This window comes from Haemaphysalis longicornis, unplaced genomic scaffold (assembly GCF_048455015.1).
Source record: "Haemaphysalis longicornis isolate Haplotype H1 unplaced genomic scaffold, Haemaphysalis longicornis Haplotype H1 scaffold_4, whole genome shotgun sequence".
Taxonomy (NCBI): Eukaryota; Metazoa; Arthropoda; class Arachnida; order Ixodida; family Ixodidae; genus Haemaphysalis; species Haemaphysalis longicornis.
The window spans coordinates 108,575,945-108,583,155 of record NW_027526361.1 but is presented as its reverse complement, the minus strand read 5'-3'; positions in this window follow the sequence as shown (position 1 = coordinate 108,583,155).

The following is a 7,211-nucleotide window of genomic DNA, read 5'->3' as shown; positions in this document are numbered from 1 at the left end:
TTCGATCACTTGCGGTATTTCTATACAGCTTCACGGGCTCGCACTATGAGATTGCTCCTTAGTTTTTTCTCCAGTATATCTTTCATAATGAAAGCTTACATTTTCTTAACACATTTTTTGACATTGCGCTGCTGTAAACAGCATGATTTCTTGTTACTTTTTGGTACGTTCATATCATGGTTTCCGTGACCGTGTGTAGATCAGGCACATGAAATTCTAAGTCGAAATCGAAATACGCCAAGCGAAAGTAATATTGATTCGTTATACGCCTCGAGCTTCGCGATGGCTGCGCCGCCTGCTGCCGCTTCTCAGTGGCGTTTACGGGATGAGCGCTGCGTGGCTGATAGGGGCTCATGCAGTGTCTTGATTCTCTTTCGCTTCTTTTTGCCTTTCCGCGCCCTATACAACTTTTTATCGCCACGTTTGTAAGCAAATAGGGCATTTTAAAAACTGCTGTGGCTTGGTAGAATGCTCGAATGCCGACAAAAACTATCCGGGGACACAGTTCTGCGCGCTTCTTGACCGCTCTTACGGGCGTCAGCGACGGCAGCATCATATCACCTCGGTTACCTCCAATCACGTCAGACGCAAGTGAATTTCTTGTCTCCTCGTTTAGACGTGATACTGGCAAAAATGAGAGGTTGGTTTCGTCCTTCAGCGGGTACAACGAATGCGGTTTTGTTTTGAATATATACGTCGTAGAACAATCTGTCTCGGGGATGTGATTACCCAATACTTGACAACCACTTGTGCCTTTTAAGGGTATATAAGCCACGCGAAAATGTTAAATGTAGTGCAAGGATCTGCGTCGTTAAGTACTCACTCACACCTGTTACCAAAACAAAGGAAAGTTAATGAAACCACGGAATAATAAATGGTCTGTAAGTCGGGAAGGAACAGAATAGCTCGTACAAAAATGAAAAAAAAAAACAGTGCAGCTTCGGAAAGGCTAAAGACGCTCGTCTAGACTTAATCCAGGTAGGACTCACTAGATCCAACTACATGCGAAATGCCCTCCTATTTTGCAGGAGATCGGGGGGGGGGGGGGGGGGGACGCTTAACTATCGTTGTGTACGAATGCGGAACGAAATCAAGGATGGACGTTTGAGGAATAACACAGGCAAGCTGCGCGTTCACTTTCGCTTTGTTTTTCGAATTCGAATCACTTGGCGGATGCATTTTTTGAATTACAGGGTAGGCAGTTCACGAAGGATAAAGGTGTCGTTGGAATTCGAGTGCGGCATCTGATAAGCCCTCTGATTTTAGTCTGTGCTAGTTTCTGCGGGCTCCCTGTGTCATATGGTGATGGTTCGAAGAAGCGTGTAGTCGAGGACGCGGCTTACTCTATAAGCCCGTCGCCGCGCTGCTCGTGGAGGATATATGTAGCACATGATGAATGTTTGCGAGCACTCACCTCGGGACAAGACTGGCCAGCATTAAATTCTTTGTCGTGTGCGGATCCCCGGTATAATATTGTATTGTCACCGCACTTCTTCCGTAGAATGTTCGTGAAATTTATGCCACATTGCTTGTTCAGGGTAGGGATCAACATCCGAAATATTATATTGGCAAGCGTAACTAGCCTGCTGTCCGGTATGAGTGCTCCGCTAGACTACGTAAGCGCACAGAATCGATTTACATCAAGTGTATAGCCGCAGCATGACCATTTGAAGAAACGCTGCTTACGGAGATTCTGTTAATAAATTTAAGGGCAGCGGAATTACAATCAGCTGCATGCAATGCTGGATTCGCGACTCTGGTCTGTGACAAAAACCTGGTGCTTATACAGACCGAATGTACCACACTAAGAATGCGTCAGAAACGTTTCCACTCTCGTAAATACACCGCATTTGCAAACAGAGTGACTGCTCCACGTTGGTATGCATTTCGAAGCCATACAGACAGTAAATATCAGTCGTGAACGTGCCCCAAAAGCAGCGGCGTCAGGAGCCGGCCGGAGCGGCCCGCGACTGCATTCGAAACGGGCCGCTAGGGGGATTTCAGTGGCGCCACTACAGGAAGCGCTCGAGGCTACAGGGGTGCAGGATGATATTCAATTTCTGGCATCTGTTATTTTTTTTCAAAACGTGCTGCCAAGCCATATGGTAAGTTTCCTCAGTGTTTTCAATTTTGATCCCAAATGGTTTGATAAGAAATTCTTGTAACTTCAAATGCAAAAACAACTGTAAAACTTTACTCTTATTATCAATTGATTACCTTCATTTGCTTTTAATGTGCTCAGTTTTTGTTTTTTTTCAAGGTTATTTCATTACCTCTAGCTCAGGATTGAGCATGGGATCATGCTGGCGCCATGATCAATCCCCTTTTCAAGCTAGTTTCAACAATGGTATCATCACTATAAACCTCCGCTTGTCTCTCGACATAGGCATCCCAAAATTCAACCCTGATTCCTGCCGGCATTCAACTTCTTTGTGCCTTCCCATTTGCGGGACATCTGCCCCAGAAAGGTTTACTCCTTAATGAAGTGGCTGAGTCCTTGGCGCGATCGTCTTTGGATGGCCCCTCGGTTGATCTTTGCCCTGTTACGGCTATTGTAGCAGGGGCAAGGTCCGTAGCAAGGGGCAACACCTAACGACAACGCAGGAAGGGGTCATCACTAATTTTGGAAGAGTATGCCCGTTTAAAACATAATTGGAATCCCTGTTTTTGTGACTCTCGTCAATGCGATTCACATTAACCAACTTCAGATGTAGGGCTCCCTAGCTGAACTTCTATATGCATAGGTCTGGTCTCACCTCCTACGCTGTATGTGCTATTTGCGGTGAACATGGGACACTAGAGCACTTTCTATTACATGGCCGTGGTTTTTCAATAATCAGACAACGTCGCCTTGCCAGGCCATTACAACGAATTGGACTTTCTATCTTCATGCCCGTACTACTGTCGCTTGGGGCCACATCACTGGGATATTGTCACAGAAGGGTGGCTGCAGCCACTCATGCATATGTGTCCGAGACACGTATAGGCGTTTCCTAGTCAGCACAGCCAAGCGACTCATGACGCCATCTAGGGGAATGTTTGAAGCTATGTCCACGTGCATGTGGGCCTCAATTTATTCGCTCAGAATGGCGTGGTCTCGTAGTGCAGTATTTCACTTCTGCGAAACAAACATTCTAACCCGGTTTTTAAATGCAGAGCATTTCTTAGCCTCGCCTGTTCCTGCGTCGGACGGTGTCAACAGTTCCGCGTCCGCAGCAGGTGCGCCTCTCCTTCCCTCCTCTCTCTCAACAGCAGCTGGCGCGCGCATGCGTCGTAGTCAGCCCGTTCGCTCCGTCGCAGTCTCGGCGTAACAGGTGCGTGATAGCAGCGCGGTGGGGCGTGGAAGGGCGCGCGCTGCTTGCGCATGCGCGCTCTCCCCCCGTACTGCTCTCCTTCTACTGCGCGCGCTGCAAATATAGCGGCTAGCGGTCGCTCGTGTTTCAGTCACTGCGTTGCTCCTTCCTTCCTTGGTTGACGCTCGTGCCCACGTTTACTCGTGTCTGCTACTCCAGCATCACGGAAGAAGCGATGGAAGCAACACTGCCTTCAATCAGTACTGAGGCCCCAATGCTCTGCATTTACTCGAGTTCCCCTCGCGGGAAGGCGCGGGAATTTTTTTTTTATTTTTAAGTGTTTGTCATATGTGAATATTAACATTTTTCATCACGCATATCATCTATTTATGACATCTTTATGCATTATAAATGGGATTTCGGGAATTTTCGTTGCCTTTTAGTCAATTTCAGCTACTGCTTCTTCTTCGTTTTTGCGAGTTTTCTTCTTTATGTCGGCTTCGGCTATTTCTGTTGAATATTTTTCTACACCGTGGTTTTCAACCATTGCTGGCCCGCTTCGGCTGTTAGTTTTTTCAGTTGGGGCGGTTTTGTCTGCTTTAGGTACGTTTATGCTGTGATATAACCCCCATAAGCAAACTCAGGGGACGGCTGGCTGTATAGGAAACGCATATACGCGTCCGAGACCAGGCGTCTGCCCTATTAGCTTTGATTATTATCGGCGCGTTTTCTCAAATTCAACCGCAACTTTCAAATTGTAACCAATTCTTTCTTGCAATCACGCGCTCTTTCTGGATGTGAACGGAGAGGTATCAACTTCTAAGTTGTGAGCAGCAGCATTAACCCCCTTCACGCACGATTCCTGGCCAATCCCCCGCGTGGGTATGCGACTAAGAGACGTGGAACAACAACAACACGTCTGAAAATCCCTGCTCTCGAGTGGCATAGGTGGAAGGAAAAGAAAAGGAGCATTTACAGAGCAATGGGAAAGGTAAGGATCCAGTCTTTGTTAGTAAAATGGGCTCTTTAGAACTACGAAATTTAAATAACCAACCCTTCCAGGGAAACGTGTGTGCCATATCTTGTAGAAGTGCACGCACAGGCTTTAGCCGTTTATTGTTGAGAAATGTTTCTTGTGTCCTGTAGTTCACTCGTGTTTTACAGGTGGACGCCCCTCTACGCCACTACTCAACAATCGTTACATAAGGGGATAGTGCGCGCTATGTATTGATGTTAGAGTTTGCACCTTAATTCTTGTAGGCGTACCTCTGGCTACACTCAAAGTGCATAGCTGTCCTAACTGCGCCTGCAGATGGCGAATCAACTTAGGAGATTGAAAGTACTGGTTTGGAGCTATCCCAGATGAACTTTTTATTCCCTTGCTCTCAGGCTCCAGAATGTCACGGTCAGAGTACATCCTAAGATGTTGCTTCAAGTTCAATACCGGAACTGTACTGCACGTACAATTGACATTACTGCTGTAACGTATTGCGTTACTGCATGTAACGTATTGCGTTGGCAATTCTCATATTTTAAAGCATGGAACTCGTGGTCATTTTTGCCCGTCTGCTACTTCCGGGCAGTTTCAATACACCGTATCTATGCGTTGTCCTCAATCAGACTAGTCCCAATGTGGTTGTTTGGCGAGTGATGAAACTCCTCGCAGAATAATTGTGTATACATTCTTATGCAGTTTTACATATGTTTGATGTACATTTTGTGGCTGTGAAGTATATTTTTTCTAACGGGCTGATGTATACATAATTGGTTCCTTAGGGCAGCGTAGGCAGCGGGTTCTTGGACACAAGAAGAGGAATTGCTTTTCTTGTCACTACCGTGAGTCCGTGCACGTCTCTTCGTTTCGTTCAATTGCCGGCCGCGTATGGAAAGCTTTGCGTGTAGTTATGGTACTTTGACGCAGACGCGGTTATGTACCTTCGTCAACCAGAAACTGCTTCTTCTAGTCGATGCAGTTTGCTTTTAAGCACTGAAAATAAGCAATAGATGCACCAAAAAACAATGTCATAATACCTACAAGTACCCGCACGTACTATCAGGACTGTGTACTACCAGAAAAGCTACGCCGGTAAGGCCATGTACTAAATGCCGTACTCTGCAACGATACTTGGTGATGGTAACTCTCCGTTAACAATCCGGGTAGGAACTGCTGTCACGGGAGCGCAAGGAAACATTAGGGATGACAAGAAATAGGGCGGATTTTCCCGAGCGTTCAAAACCTGGTAACCAGGTTATGTTCCGCGAAAGTTTTAGGGTCAGCCCTGGAACCATAAGCAAGAAAAGGCATTTTTCGTACACTGTTTATTCTGTCCATTGGCTTTGCCAACTTGCAGCGCGGTGGTATCTTACTTGTTCAAGATGTCTAGCTAGGTGGTTTACCGTGATGCCAGGATTACCGGCGCAGTCCTAAAACACACGAAGCCAACTGACGTAGGGACAAATTAGAGACGATCAATTTATTTCCATGGGAACGTACTGAGGTCAACTGGAAAGACATAACAAGGTACAAGTGAACCTTTTGACACAACGAAATACATTTGATGTCACTTTGGGAATACACAGTACGACCACAACGTGCAGAGATTACAGGACAGGTCACCGTGGGACCTTGTTATGTACGTCATATATATTTTTGTTTTTTGTAACGTATACACTCTGAGAGATCTTTGCGGGTGGCTTCATCACCATGATACACAACGACCAATAAGCTTGACGAACTGTGCGAAATCGGAGAATGGCGAGGCCAAGCATGTGATTAAACTGAGAAATATAACTTGCGCAGGACAACAGTGCAAATGTACGCATCGCGCTGTTGTCCCAGCGCAGACTGTATTTTTTACTCTAATCGGATGCTGACCTCGTCATTCTCCAAATTCGCATATTTGGTCGAACTGATTGATCTTTCTAGAGCGGTGTAATGAACGCCACAGAATGTAGGAACACTAGTAGCGAAAAAAATTCTCCAGAAAAGTGCACTGACAGACCGCAACGACTTTGAAGAATTACTACCAATTTAGGGGGATACTACCAATTTAGAGAAATGAGTCAACTACCCCTATATCGAAACGACAGTGAATAGGGAAAGCGAAGCTTTCCAAAATGAAGTCCAACGCCAAACGAACCAACCTAGAAGTGAGCGGACCCACATCACAGCGCCTTACCATACGGATAAGGTACCTCTTATCGGGACAATTTTCTGTACTGCGATTGTGCTGTCTAGTGATTTACTGATAGCTTTCAGCCGTCGTCGTCGTCAGACGGAGGGATGCCTTTTCTGCCCAATGCATGTCCCCGCGCCGATCTCCAAATCCAGACTGCTTCGACCGTGCCGTAATGGCGCAATCTGATAGACATCTACTTCGTAACGCCAGGAACGCCTGTTCGGTTCCGACTACGGGACGCGTTTTAATTTTTCTAAAGTTCACCCACAATAATCACGATCGTCAGAAAAAGTTAGCGTTGCTGCAGTGCCTTTTGGCGTTCCTACAGACGGCATCAGCGAGAGGCTTAAAGGGGCCCTGAAAGGCGTTTTGAGCACACTAAATTGACAGTGCAATCGTTAGATTGGGTCGTCAACATCATCTGTTCCAAGTATTACTCTTTTACGCGCAGCGGAAAGCTCACACTTTTGTTGCAAAGTTTGTCGCTTTTCTTCGTGTTTTTGGACGCCCCTTCCCTTCGTGTTTTTGGACGCCGCCATCTTCACATGTCTACGTCATCGATTCTCAGATGTTCGTCATGAGCTAGACATCCTGCTATTGGGCGTCTTTTTCGCGCACTTCCGGCAAAGAGATGAGTCGTCAGCTCAGCGTCGGCTCACCGGCTGATCTGCAGCGGAGTGCCGGAGTGCTTGGACATTTTACGACAAACGAAACAAGTGTAAACAAACGCTTAACCGCT